A 21,062-nucleotide genomic window follows, 5' to 3' on the forward strand; every position below is an offset into this window, starting at 1 on the left:
CTAAAAGCTAAAAGCTAAACAAAAAAAAGCAAATAATCCAATCAAGAAATGGGGAGAAAACATGAACAGACATTTCTCCAAAGAAGACATACAGATGTTCAACAGACACATGAAAAGATACTCAACATTACTAATCATCAGAGAAATGCAGATCAAAACCACAATGAGATATCACCTCACATCTGTCAGAATAGTTAAAATCAAAAACACAAGAAACAAGTGTTGGCAAGGATGTGGAGAAAAAGGAACTCTCATGCACTGTTGGTGGGAATGCAAACTGGGACAACCATTATGGAAAGCAGTATGGACATTCTTCACAAAATCAAAAATAGAATTACCATATGATCCAGTCTTTCCAATAATGGGTATTTACCCAAAGAATTTGAAAATCCTAATTCAGAAAGACATACGCATCCCTCTGTTTATTGCAGCATTATTTATAATACCCAAAATATGGAAGCAACCCAATTGTCCATACATAGATGAATGGATAAAGAAGATGTGGGATGTACATACAATGGAATATAACTTCACCATAAAAAAGAAAGACAAACAACAACAACAACAAAAAAAAAACAGACTCTTAAATATAGAGAACAAACTGGTGACTACCAAAGGGGAGGTGGAGGGATGGGTAAAATAGGTGAAGCTTATCATGATGAGCACTGAGTAATGTATAGAATGGTTGAATCATAATGCAATGGTTGAAACTAATGTAACACTGCATACTAATTATGTTGGAATTTTAAAAATAAATTATTAAAAAAACCCTAAAGGTAAAATCCGTAGTCACTCATTTGAATTGGCCATTTTGTTCAGCGAATGAAGAATACATCAGAATACTGGTAGCATCTTCTACATGTACCAAACTACCAATCCTGTGGCAAGCAGTGGGTGTTTTTTAGATTTGTATCCCCAGTTCATTTTTTTTTTTTCACGATAGGTACTAAGCAAATGGATGAATGAATGAACATTTGTTTGGTAACAAGTATAACTTATCTTTCTTCAAAACACTGAGTTTATGCCCTCAGAGATGTTGGATGCAAAAATAAATTAATTAATTGCTTATAACTGAAAATGTTATGGAATTAACATGTTCTGAGAGGCACTCACAAATCCAAAAGACTGAAGAGCTTTTATTCTGCTCTCAGACCCTTGTTCTGTATCGAGATGGGAAAATCCACAGCAATTTATAAATTCACTGGGTAAACAGAATTTAAAATAAGTTATTAAATTCATAGTAGGTCACATTTAGATTCTCAAGTAGCAGAAATAATAAAAGATAAGCCAACCATGTTGATCGCATAGATTTGGCTTAGTTGGTATTATAATAGAATCAGCAACCAGCTAGCAAGAGACTTCATTGTATAAAACAAAAAAAGAAGACACAGCTTCGAGCTGTTGACTCTGCAACATTGCTGGTTGTTTTTCACGGTGATTCTCTGCTCAAACCATTTTCACAGAAGCTGCCTGGACTTTCATATATTCTAACCAGGTTTTAGTACCAGAAAATTCCCACAAAAGAAATTAAAGTGAGTAAGTGTCTCTATTTTAAACACTGATACCACTGGGAAGAGTAAGGAGCATTCAGCAGGAATGCATTCAAATAATAATAATAAATATCATTATCAGCCTCTTTATATTTGTCATCGCTGGCTATACTCATTTATACGTAGTTAGTATTTTACTCACTCTTCACACGAACATAATGAGGTAGTACTATTATTATTCTCCATTTTGCCTAGGAGAAAATCGGGGCTTAGGGACTTAAGTTCCTTTTCAAAGCTCACACAGCCAAGAAGTGACAAAGCTGCAGTTCAAAGCATGTCACCTCTGTCCACAAGATCCCTGCCCCTCAAAATGTAAAGAAGCCAGCCACTTGCAACATTGGTCACATCTTGCTTAAAGAGCTTCTGTGTTTCGTCCAGGATACTGCCCCCTCCCCGCCTCTCTGCAGCGTTATTTCTGTGAGAAAATGTGTTCTGTCAGGCAAGTGACTTCCCAAGAAAAATGGAGGAATACATCCCCTGTGTAAGGCAGGGACTGTCAACCGGCCAGGGCTACCACTTGAATATGAACAGACTGCCATCTCACTCTCCCCAGCTCTGCCCTCCATTTTCCACCTCTGATCTCTAGTCTTATGAGATCCACCCCCTATATCACCATCCTGGACTGTGGGGTTCGCAAATGCAAGCCATAGAACTTCTTTAAAGGAAAACCATTCTCATCAATTGCCAAGAGCGTGCTTTCACAGCTTGAAACATCAAAACTTAATAAAAATGTTCATCTATCATGACTTACCATAACAAAGGAGGGGGTTAGCCTCAAAAACTGGTAAAAAACAAAATAAAACGAAACAAAACCCAGTTTATTAGATCATAGAGGAACTTTAGTGCTAATTAGTTTTTCGTTTTTATTATGTTTTACTTTACGCATGTGGAAGAGTATCTATAAAACCATGTAACGTATAAGATCTAATGATAAAAAGAGCTTAGTTTATTTCTCTGACAGTTATCCACTCAGTTCACAGGGCAGAAAGGTATTATCTGACATTGATGCTTTCTGAAGGTTAGCCCCCAAATGACTATTCAAGGCACATTGTAAATTTTTAATCTTTACGTGCCTATTTTCTCTTCAGGCATCCAAACTCAGTTGAACCGCTTTTTCGTCACATGAGGCCTCCATACACCCAGGTAGGGCTTGTCTGTGTCACACGTACTGAAAGTCTGCAGAATCCTTTGTCTTATCCATGACCAGGGGTCTGAGTTCTCTGCCAGTTTCCACTTTATTTTATCTGCCTGTGGCAAAGCTCACGTGAGCCATCCGTGATCACCACGCCAAATACACACTCCACCCCAAATAGGGATGCAGGCCTGGAAACAACGATATATCTTATTTCCTCTCCATCTCTAGACCTTCTTGATTCACAATCCTGAATGCATTACACAGGATAAGCCTAAGAGGGCTTCAGAAAGGGCTGACTCTTTGATTCTAAACATCACATATATATTACTTTTCAAGAAAAGAGAAACTTTAAAAAATACAGGTATAAAAGTATACTTTGAAACTCATTCGTATCAAAAGTTGTGTTACTGTTGTTTTGTATTATTGCCTTGACCTAAATATGTCAAAAAAAAAAAATTGGGGGTATGTGTCTAATTAGGCTGGGCAAGTTTTTTTCACTATTTTTTGAAGAATAGGCTTTAAAATGCGTGTAACCAAGGCAGAACAACTACTTATGACAAAGCAGATACAAAATATAACCAGTCTTGTAGATTTCCTACTCGCCATTTAAACGAGTGTAACAGGGACGCCTGTTAAGCATCTGACTTCGGCTGAAGTCATCATCTCATGGTTAGAGTCCCGCATCGGGCTCTCTGCTGTCAGCCCAGAACCTGCTTCGGATCCTCTGTTCCCCTCTCTCTCTCTGCCCCTCCCCCTGCTTGCTGGCTCAGTCTCTCTCTCAAAAAGAAATATTTAAAAATAAATAAACATAAAGAAGGCAAGAAAGCAAGAAAGAAAGTGCAAGAGTTAAAAGTTATGAAAATTTTGAAACCAAAAAAATGCATGATTGTCAGGCACCTCGTGGCTCAGTTGGTTGAGCATCTGGCTCTTGGTTTCGACTCTGGTCATGATCTTCTGGCTTCATGGGTTTGAGTCCCGCATGACAGTGCAGAGCCTGCTTGGAATTCTTTCTCTTTCCCTCTCTCTCTGCCCCTCCCCCACTCACGCTGTGTTTTTTAAATACACTTAAAAAAAATGCATGATTATCTTACACTAATGTGGCATTCTCCCTGCAGTGTGGTCAGAAAGCTAACTGCCATCCTCTCGCGTGCTTAGTAAAAATGGTCTGGGCCTCCTCCAGATGCTCAGTCTCTGAGAGTACGGCCCAGGAACCTACATTTTAGCAAGCACTGCAGGGGAATATTATGCACAGCAAATTTTTTTTTCAATATATAAAGTTTATTGTCAAATTGGTTTCCATACAATACCCAGTGCTCATCCCAAAAGGTGCCCTCCTCAATACCCATCACCCCCCCTTCTCTCCCTCCCACCCCCCAACAACCCTCAGTTTGTTCTCAGTTTTTAAGAGTCTCTTATGCTTTGGCTCTCTCCCACTCTAACCTCCTTTTTTTTTTTTTCCTTCCCCTCCCCCATGGGTTTCTGTTAAGTCTCTCAGGATCCACATACGAGTGAAACCATATGGTCTCTGTCTTTCTCTGTATGGCTTATTTCACTTAGCATAACACTCTCCAGTTCCATCCACGTTGCTACAAAGGGCCATATTTCATTCTTTCTCATTGCCACGTAGTACTCCATTGTGTATATAAACCACAATTTCTTTATCCATTCATCAGTTGATGGACATTCAGGCTCTTTCCATAATTTGGCTATTGTTGAGAGATGCATAGTAAATTTAACTACCACTTTGGCCAACCTGATGTCCAGATTGCATTGTCTTTCACAGGGCTACCCAGGAATAGCTCGCAAGACTGCTTTGCTATCTCTACATCCCATTGCATCCCAGACTCACTCTGAGGTGTTTGTCAATGTTCTGATCTTTCTGAACAGAGCCACTCCACCACTCCCTCTGTCTTACCGCCGATTTGCCTTCTACTTGAGGCCACTCTTAAAGGATAAACACTGGCTAGTTTGGCTTCTCCCTTCTGTGCAAAGTGACTTTAACTTACTCAAAAGCTGGCATGAAGAGATGGGTAAGAGTTAAGCCTGTAGCGTTTGACTTCCTGGCTTCAAAACCCTGCTTGCCACTGACTGACTGTGTGACTTTGGACAAATGTTACTATCTCCTTGTGTATAGATAGATAGATAGATGATAGATAATAGATGGATGGATGATAGATAGATAGATAGATAGATAGATAGATAGATAGATGATAGATAATAGATAGATAGAAGATAGATAGATATAGATAGATAATAGATGGATAGATGATAGATAGATAAATAGATAGATAGATAGATAGAGTAATAGTAAGATCTACCTCTCAGCATCATTTAAGGGATTTAGTAAGTTAACATATGCAAAGCATTTAGCACGGGGCCTGACACACAGGAAACCCTGGGGAAATATGAACTGGCATGTTTATCCTACCTGATCCTCCTTCATGCAGACCACGACTTAGCCAGAAGGAATGGGTTGATCTAGAGAGGAGGTAGAGGAACTATTCTCCAAGCTCTAGGGTTCTGGGGTGCCTCTCGAAGTATGCTTCATAGGCAAAAACTCTTCTGCTTAGAGAAAAGCGGTAATTGTGGTGGAGTTTCTGCCTCTGAGAGAGGAATTTGCAGTGGTGTGAGAAAGTAAGGTAATCCCTGAAGTGTAGTCACATAAGGTCACAGAACGAGAATCTTAGTATCTGGAAAGCAACTTAATTGTGTAAATTAAACAAGATGTCTAAGGAAGGAAGTAGGGGTAATAAAGGAAAATAATAAGATGAAAGTGTCACGCCCCCCCCAATAAAGGGCTACGTGTGTGCACACACACACGTGAGTTTAACCTTCTCTTTCCTTCTCTCTGACCTCACTAAAGCCATAGTCATCCAGGACGTGGAATCCCTACCCCCTTCAAATGGTCTTGCCTTTGGTAGTCACACTTGTATTCCCTAACTTAGCAGCTAGTCGAGTGAATTTATGAATTATTTGTCAGATTTCAGAGGAGCTCCCAACTGTCCGTGTCAAATTCAGCTCTGCTTGATAGGTATGGTTTGGATTCCTGGAATCACTGAGTTCTGTTAGCAATTTCTACTCAGACTTGATTAAATACTTTCACCTCCAAAGCTACCACCTCCATTATTCATAATGTTATAAATTCAGTACAATCTTACATCAGACTCAGTATGTTTCATGTCTGGCACTCAGATTAAAACAGCAGAGGAACCTGGTCAGTTAATTGGCCCACTGTTAACCCTGTGTCTGCCTTATAGAAGATCTTCAATATTATCGAAATAATGCTTGAATGAATCAGTACAATGGATAACAAACCTCTCAAAGGGGGAGAATATTTCTAAAAATAGAAAGAGAGATAACCAAAGTTACACATAACAGCCATTAGCATATTATTTTCAGATTGGGTGTATGAGAAGTTATTTCCCCTATGCATAAGATATAAATGCTAAGCCACTTAAAAATGCATACACTACAAAAAGGTCCTGACCCCTGAAAGTATTTTGGGGGGGGGGGGCGGAGAAACCAAAATTATAATTTAGTATGATGAGTGCAAAATATTTTTTAATGCATAAGATACGGTAAAAGAAACAAAAAAAAAAGGTGATAACCTCACTCAATACAAAATAATCATACAAGCTCTAGTGAATGATATGATGCTAATGTGAAATTGCAAGGGAGGAAAAGTATGTCTGCTTCTGGATAAGATTACTAGGTCATCGAACCCAGTGATCTTGCCTTTGAAGGGCAGAATCAGATCTTCTGCAGTCTATCAGAGTACAGAAGACAGAGATCTGACATATCCTCAATGGCCTTAGGAGGACCATGCACAACGAAAAGGTCAAACCAAGAGATAGATTGCATCTGTCTCAAACTGCCACCTAGCTCTGACTCAACTCAGTGCCTTATTTCATTGAAGCTATCACCCTCTCTGTCTGCCTAAAAGAATGGAGCAGGGAGAAAAGCACTTTACTGCTTTTACTGCTAGACTATATCATCTTTTAAACTATGCTGGAACAGAATAAAAAATTAACAGAAACATGAAGCAGTGAAAAATATATCTAAAAAAGTAAGATGATACAGCAGAAGCAGATCTAAAAATGATTTAAAAAAGGCAACACTTTACATATATTTAGGAAATAATAAAAGCTGAACAAAATGAATAAAAAGATAAAAATTTCAATCAAGAATTAGAATTTACATAATAGATCAACTGTGCATTTTAGAATTAAAGAATAAAAATCAGAAATCAGAACTCATTATTAGAAACTGAGAGCAGGTTGGACGTAATAGAAGACAGGATTAATGAACTCAGAGACAGACCAATAGAAAAGAAACTGAAACAAAGGGGAAAAAATAAAGTAGAATGGAATAAATGACACAAGTGTTACATAATTAAAAGAACAAATATACATATAATTAAAGTTCAACAAGTAGAGCAAGGAATATTTAATATTTAATGAGATAATTGGTGAGATTTTTCCAAAACTGGAAAACACTTTAATCCACAGTTTCAAAGAGCCCTGCAACTCCCAAGAAAGAAACCTCTATGGAAAATACACATTGGTAGAACATAATTAAAATGCTGGACAAAAAACAAAAAAAAAACCCAAAACTTTTAATGACAGTGGGAAAACAAGACATATTACTTCTAAAGAAGTAAGAGCACAAAAAATATAACTGACTTCTCAACAGAATTGGCCAAATCAGAAGGCAGTGGAATGACATCTTTAAAGTGTAAGGAGGGAAACCCTGCTAACAGAATTCTATGACCATAGGAAATACCCTTTAAAAAAAAAAAAAAGACAAAATAAGAAGTCTTCAGACAAACAAAAGCTGCCCTCTAAGAAATATTAAACGGAGGAGCGCCTGGGTGCCTCAGTTGGGTAAGCCTCCAACTTCAGCTCAGGTCATGATCTCGGAGTTCATGAGTTCGAGCCCCGCATTGGGCTCTGTGCTGACAGCTCAGAGCCTGGAGCCTGCTTCGGATTGTGTGTGTGTGTGTGTGTGTGTGTGTGTGTGTGTGTCTGCCCTTCTCCCACTTGCGTGCGCGCGCGCTCTCTCTCTCTCAAAAATAAATAAACATTTTTTAAAAAAGAAATATTAGAGGGATATTAAGAGGATATTTTAAGAACAGAAAACTATCCTGGGAGTACAAAATTTCAGAAAAGAGTGACTAGTAATACAAAGAGAGGGGCGCCTGGGTGGCGCAGTCGGTTAAGTGTCCGACTTCAGCCAGGTCACCATCTCGCGGTCCGTGAGTTCGAGCCCCGCGTCAGGCTCTGGGCTGATGGCTCAGAGCCTGGAGCCTGTTTCAGATTCTGTGTCTCCCCCTCTCTCTGCCCCTCCCCCGTTCATGCTCTGTCTCTCTCTGTCCCAAAAATAAATAAACGTTGAAAAAAAAAAAAGAGAAAATAAGTAGGGAAATACTGTGAACATCAAAATGTATAAATAAATATGCTCAAAATGAGTTTTAAAATTAAGAAATAGCATATTAAATATTGTGGTTAATTAAAAAGAAAAACAACAGAGGAATAAAAGAACAAATAATACATGGAAATAAAAGATTTTTTTAAAAAAATGAAATCAAGTCACCTGGGTGGCTGGGTCAGTTAAGTGTCCAACTTTTGATTTCCATTCAGGTCATGATCTCATGGTTTGTAAGATCGAAACCTGCATCCAGTTCCATGCTCACAGCATGGAGCCTGCTTAGGATTCTCTCTCCTCCTCTCTCTCTGCCCCTCCCCTACTCACACACAGATGTTCTCTTTCTCTGTCTCAAAAATAAATAAATAAACTTAAAAGAAACATAAACAGACAATAAAATGGCAGGCATAAGCCCAAGTACATTAAATATAAATGGACTAAACACTCCAGTTAAAAACCAAAAAACTTCAGAATGGATTTTTTTAAATCCCAGGTTAAGTACTATTTACATGAGATGACATCTAAATATTAGGAACACAGAAGTTTGAGAATAAAAGAATAGAAAAGGAAAACTATTCTATGAAATGTAAAGGAAAACACTTTAGCTTTTGAAGGCAAGGCAAGAAGTATCACTAAAGATAAAGAGTGGCATTTTATAATAAAACAGCCAATTCAATAAAAATATAACACCTTCCATGATTACATTTCATTTTATACTTAGGAAATAAATACTTGGGCATCAGATCAACATGATCATATGAGGTGTGGTAGCTGCAGAAACCATGCTGCTGAGAATTTAGACATGAATGAAAGTGAATAGGGACTGGCAATATAGGCTACAATTTCAATGCCTGGATGAGAAGGAAAAGAAAGTGATAGGTCATGAGCTACCAAAAAGTGCAGATCTTATCAGATGAGAGAGACTTGGGTGTAAGTTAAACTTACAGTGTAAAAGGCTTTGAGACCTTTTGGAAAAAATATTGCCACTATATGGTACACTGCTCATCTGTGCTACGCAGACTGTACGAGAAGGTTTATGTGACAGCAGAACACTGATGACAGTTCTGCCTTCTTCCATTTGCACTCCGACCTTGCACAACTCAGTCATCCTGTATCTATTTCTCCTTTTGTAAAATGAGAATATTAATACTGACCTTATTTTTATTGTGAGAAATGAATATAATTTTTAAAGGAAATGCTTTGTAAATGAAGCATTCTATAAACACAATACATTACAAGGTAAAATGCAGCTTACAAAACTGAAAAGAGACATGGTGAAACAGTGATAAATGTATTAGAAATTCTATTGCCTTTAGAATTTAAGAAAACTAATTTTGCATACATACTTGGGACAATGTCTATATTTTCTTTCTGTATGGTGCTTTGTCTATAAAATATAAATATTACTTTGTACTGAAATATTTCCAAGGATCTAGCATACCCCACCATTTTCATTCTTTGGAGTGCTCAGGACCCCAGAGGGTGCTTTACCATGCATACGCGTCTCCCATTATTGTGATTATTGCCAATTCCTTGGCAATTGGAGACATTCTACTCTGGAAACCCCATGAGTTTTGATGAGAGAGTTTTTGTGTTTATGTAGGAAGGTAATTGAGCAAAACTCTTTATAAAAATAGATTTCTATTTAGTACCACCTTGTCACAGAACATAACTGGAAACATCCCAACCATACTTTGGCAGATGACAGGAGCCACAGAAGCCCTGCAGCAGGGAAGTTTCTCGGCAGACACAGAACCCAAGGCATAAAATACTAACATTTCTACTACATAAAATATTAAATCCTAGATGGCATCTTCCTAAAATTTTTAGCAAATGCAGGGACACTTAAGAAGAACAGATCACAGCATTAAGTTATAAATTCAAAAACGAGGAACAATTCTCCCTGATGGAGACATCATTTCTCCTCTGTGTACTTGGCTTACCAAGCTCTGGAAGATCTTTATGTGGTTAATGACGCCAGTGGTGGCGACCATCACTTCTTCGGGAAATGGTTATCCTTAATTTAAGTTGGCTGCCCCAATTCTTCAGCATTGTTTTCTTGTGTAATTTCTGGGAGAACTCAGACATTTCTGCTAGACAAGCATCCCTCTTTATCCAAATGTGGGCCTAATAAATGCAACAGGAAAACACAGAGTACAGTAAGAAACAAGCACATCAGCAGGCTCGATGCTGAGCACACTCATCTAAAAGCCAGAAGGCAAGAGTCCTAAAAAACACACTTTGCGTGGTATTCTTAGGAAAACCACATACTCTGTTTTCACCTCAATATTCCCCTTTCTAATTTTTGAACCTATCACATAAGATCACAGACATGTGGTAGATTTTTACTGTATCATCTTAGTATGATACAAAACTTAATAGCCCAGTAACACAAAACTAAATAGCCCAGAATTCCCTTGCCTAAATAATCTGGGTTAAGGTCAGCCATAAGAAAAACTGGTGTGTTATGTGGGAGGCAGAAGTGAAGTAGACATTGTGCTCTAAGGGATGACATTGTTAAATATGATTGGCAGACGCCAGTTTGTTCTTAATGCTCCATGTATATCTCTCTTTCCTGACAGTTGACCCTACTGGGTATCAGCAACCCAGGCCAAGAGTGTCTTCATTGAGAACTTAGTCATAAAGAACCAACAACCTACACAGACTCTTATACCAATTCTACTCCAGCACCCAGAAGTGCTTTTCTTTCTTCAAGTTCCCAGTCACTCATCAACACCATATTAATTAGGGACTTTTCTTTGATTCTGTCAGACCTTTACTCTCCAACTCCTCCGACGATGGTAGGAGGTTTATTTTACACAATAAATTTCTTATTTCATAATATTCATGGTGATTTTGCTTCTAGGATTGAACCCCAACTGATCTAAGAGGATAGTATGAAATAAGAGTTGGTAAAAGCAAAAAGCAATTTTATTTTATTATGTTCTGTTTTAATTGTAAAAAAAATAATCCTTCAAGTCTATGCAGAAAAAAAAGAAGGAATTTTAAATTGTCTTTAACACAAACATGATGGCTAGGACTGACCCTATTTGCATGACCTAGAGCGAGAGTACAAATGGATGTTCACATACCCTATCATTAAATATACATAAATTATTAATTGAACTAAAACTTCCAAGTAAAATATGCTCTATTTTCCTACCTTGAAATATTATATCTTAAAATTATAAAAATTCAAAATATACATAAAATTATGACGTACCTTAAATACCAAATTAGACAATTTTTAGCCATTTTAATTATTAGATGAGTTTTTATTAATTTCAACTTGAATAAACTATGCTGAGACAGTAACAACCAAAGTTGTCAATAAAATTCTTAAAACAATAGTTATATTCAGAAATAATGAATTTTTCGTATCAGATTCAAACATCACATTGGAGACACACAATAAATTGTCCTTGTGCATAGAACATTAGAAAATATTTCAACTTTTCACAAAAGTCACTATTACTAAGATCATGATATTTGCCATCTGTAAAATTATTAACTAGCTTTCAACTGTAAACACCAATGTAAATTGTACAGATCTAGTAGTTCATGCTTTAAGAGAATTGCATATATACAAATTTAATTTCAATGTGAATTTTTATAATCCAAGATGTACTTTAGCTTCCACATTGAACTACTTTAAATATCAAGCTACTTCAATTATGTTTCTGAGTAGGATGCTGTAATGGTTAATTTTATGTGTCAACTTGCCCAAACCATGGATGCCTAGATTAAACATTATTTTGGGTGTGTCTGTGAGTATTTTCAAATGAGATTACCATTTGAATTGATAGACTCACTAAACTGGATTGACCTTCCCAATGTAGTAGACATCATCCAATTCATTGAGGTATAAATAGAACAAAAAACAAGAGAAGGGAGGATTCATTCTCTCACTGCTTCCTGGCTTGAACTGGGACATAGTTCTCCTGATCTTGGACTAGAATTTACATCATTGACTCTTCTGCCTTTGGATTTGGACTGGGTTATATCACCAGCTTTCCTGGGTCTCCAGCTTGCAAATTGCAGGTTGTAGGATTTCTCAGCCTCCAGAAGCATGAGCCAATTCTTCATAATCGATAGATAGATAGATAGATAGATAGATAGATAGATAGATAATAGATAAATGATGATAGATAGATGATAGATAGATAGATAGATAGATACATAGATACATAGATAGATACATAGATAGAAAATAGAAAATAAGTTCTCTGGAGAATGCTAATACAGATGGTATAGTTTGTGTGTGACCAAGTCCAATAGAAAAGTCAGATAAAATAAAAAAAGCTTCTGTTTAAAGTCATCGAGAGCTGTGGAAGTGAAAAAAGACTAGAGAGGCTAAAATTCTGGAAAAGTAGGAATCCTGGAGAAGTAGTTAACAGATCTACAGCCATTTTTCTCTGGAACATTTGCTGGTTTGAGGCAGGCAAAACTGACAACTTCAAGGGTCAAATATACATATGATTAGAATTTCCAAAAATACATGATAAGGTAGATGTTTTAGAGGAAGGGCAGAAAAATATTTGAACAGAAATGGTTGATATATTATCCAATCTGATGAAAACGATAAACCTATATATCTAAAAAACCACAACAAACTCCAAGCACACAAAATATAAAGAAAACTACAGGAACTCATGTCACAATCAAATTGCTAGGATGTAGTGATAAAATCTTAAAAGCAGCCAGAGAAAAAGACATACTACATAGGAAATAAAAATAAGAATGGAAACAGGTTTCTTATTTGAAAAAGTATCCGTTTGAACACAGCAAAGCATCATTTTTGAATAACCAAAGGAAAGGAAATGACCTAAAATCACATGCCTATTGAAAATTGCTTTCAAAAGTAAAGGCAAAAATGAAGGGTTTTTTTCAGATATATAAAGATGAAAGAATTCATCATTTGTAGATCTGTATCATAAAAACTGATAAAAGAAGTCTTCCTAGAAGGTGGAAACTGATACCAAATTAAAGTTGGAACCACATAAAAGAAAAGAAGAGCAGAAATGGTAGTCACATGAGTAAATGTACAAATCTTTTCTTATCATTTAAATATCTTTAAAATATAACTGATTGTGTAACCAAATAATAATAATAATGTAGTGTAAGTTTTATAAAAATTCAGAAGTAAAATATATAGCAATAATACAAAAGCCAGGAAGGAAGAAATAGAAGCATAATATTCACAAGAACATCACAATATGCGAATATGTTGAGTTATGTGAATATATGTGAAGTGTTATAATATCATTTGAAGGTAGTCTGTCATAAGGAAGAAATGTAAATAAACTCAGAAACAGCCACTAAATAGGAAAATAAATGGTTACACTAATAAACCAAGGAGATAAAATAGAATTATAAAAAATACTCAATGTAAAAGAAGGAAGCAAAACAGGGAAAAAAAGGAACAAAAAACATATGATACAACAACACAACAAACAGAAAGCTGATAGATTTAGACTTGGTCATCTCAACAATTGCATTAAATATAAATAATACAGACATACTTTTTTCGAGTCACAGATTGTTAGAAGATCTCAAAAGGTAAAATCCAACTATATGCTTCTTAAGAGCAACACATATTCAACTTAAAGATATAAAGAGTTCAAAAGTCAAAGGATGATAAAACATATATTTTAATAACACCAACCAAAATAAAACTGGAGTGGTATATTAGTATCAGCCAAAGTAGGTTAGAGCAAAGAATATGAACAGTCATTTCTTAATGATAAGAATAAATTCATTAGGATTACATAACAATTCTTAAATGCTGATGTCTATTAACAGAGTTTAACATACATGAAACAAAAACAGACAGAACTGCAAGGAAAAATAGGTAAATCCACTGTTGTAGTCAAAGATTTCAATATTCTCCAGTCAATAATTGATAGAAAACTAACAGAAAATCAGTAAGGATATAGAAGACTTTAACAACATATTGTTGAGGGAAATTAAATGAGATAGAAATATATATCATACTCTTGGGTTGAAAGAATATAGTGAAGACTTGATCTATAGACTTAAATAGATCTATAGATTCAAATGTATCCCAGGCAAAACCCAAAAAGACGCTTTGGTAGAAATTGACATGTTCCTTCTAAAGTATACAGAAATGCAAAGGACCTAAAATAGCCAAAACAACTTTTAAGAAGAACAAAGTTGGGAAACTAATGCTACCTGATTTGAAAACTTGTTTTACTTATTACAAAACGATAATCAAGAACGTGATATTGACACCAGGATAGACAAATAGACTTTTTAAACACCATAGAATGTCCAGAAACAGACCTGCTCATATATGGACAGCTAATTTTGGCAAAGATACAAACTTAGTTCATTGGGAAATGATGAAATAATTGTATATTCATCTCCAAAAAAGTAAATTTTACTTACATCTCACATCACATATCAAAATTAACTCAAAATGGATGGATCATAGCTCTAAATATAAAGTCTAAAACTATAAAACTTACAAAGGAAAACATAACCAAAAATTTTTGTGATCTTTATGTTAGGCAAAGGGTTATTAGAAATGACCTTAAAAGTATAATCCATATAGGGAAAAAATGACAAAGCAAACTTTATCAAAGTTAAAAACTTCTGCTCTTTGAAAGACACTGTTAAAAGAATGAGAAGACAAACCAGAGAGTAAGAGAAATATTTACAGATCATAAGGCTGATAAAAAAAATATCAAAATATATGCAGAACTCTCAAAAGTCAATCATAAAAAAGCAAACTGATTGTGAAAATGTGCAAAACATTTGACCAGATATTTTCCAAGAAGATGTTCAATGACAAGTAAGTCAATAATATCATTAGTCATAAAAATGAAAATAAAAATAAAAATGAGATTTCATGACACACTATACACTAATTATATTGATATAAAAAGACTGATCATATGAAATGTTAACTACACTGTAGAGGAACTGGGACTCTGATACTCTGGAAGTGATAATATAAAAAAAAGAAGAGAGGGAAACAAACCATAAGAGACTCTTAACTATAGAGAATAAACTTAAGGTTGATGGAGGGAGGAGGGTAGGAGATGGGCGAGATGGGTGATGGGTATTAAAGAGGGCACTTGTTGGGATGAGCACCGGGTGTTGCATGTAAGTGATGGATCACTAGATTCTACTCCTGAAATCAATATTGCACTGTATGTTAAGTAACTAAATTTAAATTTAAAAAATATAACCACTTTGGAAAGCAGATTGGCAGTTTCTTCAAATATTAAACACATACCTATGGTATAATCTAGCCCTACCAAGGAAAAAGAAAGCCTTTGTACTTACAAAGACTTGTACATGAATGTTCACAGCAACTTTATTTGTCATAGCTAAACACTGGAAACAATCCAAATGTCCATCAGCAGGTGAACGCTTAAATTGTGTCATATCCACTACTGGGGAATCGAAAGGAATACACTATTGATATGTGAATACACTTACATGGATGAATCTCAAAATGGTTATCCTAAGTGAAAAAAGTAAGGCAAAATAACATAATCTGTATCATCTTATTTATCTAAATTTCTAAAATATATGTTAATTTATAATGACAAAAAGCAGATCAGTTTTGCAGGTTAAGTGATAGAGAAGAGCAGGGAACATCAGGAGAAAAGGATTCCAAGAGATTCAAGGAAACTTTTAATTGTGATGGATATGTTCATTACCTTGGTTGTGGTGATGGTTGAGTGGATTTACACAAGTGCCAAAGTCATTCAGTCATTCACTTTGAGTATGTGCTATTTATTATATACCATTATTTCTCAATAAAGCTGTTCTAAAAATCAAATACTAGGAATAAATCTAATTAAATATCTATAGAAACCCTTCAATGAGAGAGAGAAAATATAACAGAGAAATTAAAGAATACTGAAATAGGTGAAGAGCTACACCATTTTCACAGAAATAAAAATCAATATTGCAATGGCAATTCCCCTCAAATCGATAGATTTAAGTCAATGTAGGTTAAAATTTTATTAAGGTGTGTGTGTGTGTGTGTGTGTGTGTGTGTGTGTGTGTGTGTGTGTAACAGAGAGAGAGAGAGAGAGAGAGAGAGAGAGAGAGAAATAAGAAGTTGATTTTAAAATATATATGTCCTTTACATCTTGTGTCAGATTTACTTAGAAGTATTTTGTATTTGTGGATGCTATTATAAATGGTAGTTTTTAACTTTTATTTTGGATCATTCACTTCTAGTCTATATAGAAAAATGAATTTTTGTTTATTAATCTTGTATCCTGCAACCTTACTAAGTTCATTTCTTAGTTCTGGGGTGGGGGGTTGTGGATTATTTAGGATTTAGGATTATTTAGGCTTTTATTTAAGATTAAATTAAAACCATAAGGTGATACTACTATACCCCTACAAGAATGATTATAATGAAAATAGCAGAAAATAGCAGGAGTTAGCAACGATGAAGGATAACAGCAGCTCCTATACAGTGCTTGGGGGCAGGGGGTAAAAAATTAATACAACCACTTTGGAAAACTGAAACAAAACCTATGCATACCTATTGCTCAGCAATTCCACTCATTGATATGTACCCAAAAGAAATAAGCATATAGATTTACTAATAGACATGAACATGAATATGCATAGCAGCACTATACGCTGTTTCCAAACTGGAAACAACACAAATGTCCATCTACAATAAACAGGATAAATACATTTTGGTGTTTTCATGCAATAAAATACTGTATAGCAATGAACAAATTCTAACTATATGCATCTGTTGGGGGAGGTCATTGATTGCTGATTGACCGGTGAGATAAACCCAGGTAAGTGGCAGCTTCTCATCCCCTGCCCTGTTCTTGGAATGTGCCCTTGCCTTCCCTACTCCCAGAAGCTGCCCTGTGGATACAGCCTTGAAAGAGTGATGTGTTGTTGAGACCATCTGGATGGTATACATGACTCAACCCAGTTAAAACCAGTAGGTCAGCTTTGAAGAGATGGCTGATAAATGCAGAAACTACTCGTCTTGCAGCCACCCAAGATATATGTAAGTTCCCTTGCCTGCCACCTTTCAATCTGGGATGGTCTGCCTCTTTCTTCAGTCACTCCCTGCACTGTGTGTTCCGGGGGACCAGTTTCAGATTACATGAGGAAAGCCCTTGAGGTTGCAAACTAGCAGCAGCAACATAAATGGATTTCAAAATATTGAATAAAACAGTCCTGTACGTGATTCCATTTACATAAAGTAGTAGATAGCAACAGTTACAGTTTTAGAAGTTAGGATAGCAGTTCCTCTCGGCAGTGCTAATGATTGGAGGGAACTAATTACATAGGTATTGTTCAGTGTGTTAGAACTCACTGGGCCTCACATTTGAGATTTGTCCCCTCGAATAAGACATCATTTGCATCTGATGTCAGCAGTTGTACATGCCACAAACCTCCATGGCATTGACATGCAGTCACCTTTCATTTCAAGGTCATGGGGCAGGAGATGTAGGAGAAATATCCATTTCCTTGGGGCCTAAATTATATTAGTCACAAGAGCAGATGTTTAGGGTTACAGGTCACAAGTGCAGATCCCAACCAACAGATGGCTTATGTGCTTCACCTTCAATGAATTTCTGCGTTTGTGACCTACAGGGCTCTCTGAAACATAGGGCCCAGATCGGGGACTGCCCTTGCCCTGATCTAAGACGGTTCTGATCCAGTTAGAATTTAACTGGTACATGTGTCTGGCGACTAAGGTGTTTGTTGGCCACAACTAGTTTTACCCATTGCTTCTAGATATTTTTCCCATTCTTGAGGGTACTTTCTCATAAAATTCTATTTCTTTGCTGTATTACCGTCAGGTTATATCTAAGAATGTTCAAACTCCAATAAAAAGAAGAGAAAGAACAATTTGATCCCCAAATAAACGTGGACCTGGTTTAAACCCACGGATTTATTACATTCATTTGATTAGCTGTAGTCCATTTTTGTCCTCCCTACAATGCGTAGTAAGCTATGAAGTTCTAAACTGAGGTCTTGTAGCAGCCTATGTTGATTGTTCAGTGTCAAATTCAATGTCAATTCTATACATGACCAGTTCACTGCTAATTAGATGTGTTTGCAATTTGCAATTTCTTATATCCTGGGAGTTAAACTCCCAGAGGCGTGAGTATGGAGAAATGACCTAAGGAAGGGACCCGGATTCAGAGAGGTATGTCACTAGTTTATCGCTTCTGCAGGCAGGTGTTCACCCAGATCATCAGAAGAAAGCACTGGGAGGCTTCCCTTTGTACTCTGTCAGCCAGCTGATACCATCCTGTTTCAGCTGCCCCCCGCAAGGGAAGAGACAGGCCTTTTAAAAGAAACTGCAGCACGCTCTGAGGAGTCTCCTGGGTAACCCAGAGAGACCTGGAAGGAAATCTGCCCAGCATGGAAAACAGATGATTTGGGGTGGGGTGAATAGAGAAACAGAGAGAAAGCAAAGAGGGAAAATGAGAAATTTCACTTATCTTTATGTCACGGCAAGATGTTCTGTAGGCAACCATGCCTTATTTCAAAGTAAAAGAAGAGAGGAACAACTTTTGGGAACTTTATAATTGTGCATAGTATGTATTAAACACCTTGCAAAAATCAATGTATAAGCACCCAAAAGAAAATGAAGGATTGAAAAAAAGTACAGAGAAAAGCATGTCTGCCTAATCTATTTTTTTTTCTCTAACAGAGTAATAGAATTGAGGAATCAATAGTTATAATTAGCCTGATTGTCCAAAGGGGACTGGGCGTAATATAGATGCAAAAGGTTTCATCTTTGTTAAATTTCTAGTCCTGGGCTGCCTGGCAAACGTCTCCAAAATGGAGAAGACAGAGGAAAGGATTTAGCTCATTTGGGGTGTAAAAGAGGCTTCTTCTGAGCAATGCCTGTGTCATCCTACAGTGGAAAAGGTGTGGTAAGCACTGATATATCAAATTCCTCAAGGATGTCATGCCTGTTCCTTTTTCACACCTTTATTAATTACTTAGATGAAGGTCGACTGTCAGACTCTTGGGTGTTCACAGGAGAGTTTTCCCATCAAGTCTGTCACTCCTGCCATTGGAAGGTATATCTGCTCCCCTCCTCATACCCGTTATACCCCCAACCACCATACACCTGGTCAAACTTTCAATGAAGTTTATTTTAACAACACTCAATTGAAATGGGGCAAAAAGAAAAAAAAAATCTCTGAAGATAATGGAAGGAAAGGAAAGGAAATTATCAAAGCGAATTAACAAAATTATCAAAAAGTTGACTCTATTCCTTCTCCATCTTGTCTACTACTGCTTATAGATCTGGCCTTTCATTATTTCCTGTTTGAATTGCTCTAAAAGCTTCATATTCCTAAGACATCATTTTATATTCATCTGAACTTGCTTTCAGAGATATTTCATAAACATAAATTTGACTGCTACTTTGCTGCCCGAAACCATTCATCACCCCAAACTTCTTGTCCAAGCACATAGCTCCTTCATAATCGATCTGATATTTTCCTCCAAACTTATCTGCCACCACCACAAAATACCCTTGATTTCAGAGCTTTGACAACTTTCTTTTCCTCCAATATTAGGCTTCTGGTTTCTGTGTGATATTCTACAAAAGCAATGACAGACTGCAGATGAGTGAAAAGTGTTTATTGCAGGAATCACCTTGCCACGAGATGATTTTTTTTAATTGGTAAGATATAACACAACCTGAATTTTTATTTGGATATCAGAGAAATCATTTTCCAATAATTAATTTTTAAGTTATCTACTTTTTTAAATTTTTTTTTTCAACGTTTATTTATTTTTGGGACAGAGAGAGACAGAGCATGAACGGGGGAGGGGCAGAGAGAGAGGGAGATGCAGAATCGGAAGCAGGCTCCAGGCTCTGAGCCATCAGCCCAGAGCCCGACGCGGGGCTCGAACTCACGGACCGCGAGATCGTGACCTGGCTGAAGTCGGACGCTCAACCGACTGCGCCACCCAGGCGCCCCTTAGTTATCTACTTTTTAATAGAGATTTGTAGAACATAGTAAAATGCCTCAACTTCAGAATGTCACTTTTCTTCCCAGGTTTTTTGTTACTTTATACACACATGGTTTATGATTAAGGAAAATCACGAGAAATTGATCATCCTAGGGATAAGATTTCTTTCATGTTTATTTTCCATTCTCATCCCAGTTTTAATAAAATCTATTTATTGATTTCTATGTGACTTAAACTTTGATATAAGCTAATTCTGTGATTAGAGGTATCTACTACAAAAATAGTTTGTGGACCTTCTTTTTTTAGAAGTCCATATAGTCATTTGAACATCCAGGAAAAAAAAATTACTCAGAAGGACCTTTTGAAATACTACAGGGGATTGATCACGTCTTGTACAGGATCTGCCTATGACATTTTGCCCTTCTAAGTATTAAATCAGTCACCTAATATGAAAGTAAATACACGACCACAAAAGTAAACATCTGCTTTCCATGCCAAGAAAACAAATGATTTTAAAGTTCAATTACAGAAAAATAATTTTTTATTACCCATCTAGAATTTTTATATATTTGAAACTAGTTTCAATTTAAGACAATTTCACCCACATCTGGTTATAATCTGCATTTTCCTTATCCCAAATAATGACATTTGATAGAAAAAAAATCCAACACAATATGAAATTTTAGATGAGTCTACACACACACACACACACACACACACACATATATATATACACATATATATATGTATATATATATATATAACTCAGCTGAAGTCCACAAATCAGCTAAAACGCATCAACAATTTGAAGTTCAGTAGATCATAGATTTGCTGATTCTTTTGTTCTTAGTCCAATAGAATATTTATTCAACAGATGACTACTGGCATTGTTAGAAGGCAGTAATGCATCGAAACCATGTTTGCTTAGCCTAGCAAAATAATAAATTGTGCTGTGTTTATCCTTTTGTTTCAAAGGCCAACTGTTGGCT

This window comes from Lynx rufus, unplaced genomic scaffold, assembly GCF_022079265.1.
Source record: "Lynx rufus isolate CCGP_SWC_20201006 ecotype Redwood Valley unplaced genomic scaffold, mLynRuf1.p SCAF_6, whole genome shotgun sequence".
Lineage (NCBI taxonomy): Eukaryota > Metazoa > Chordata > Mammalia > Carnivora > Felidae > Lynx > Lynx rufus.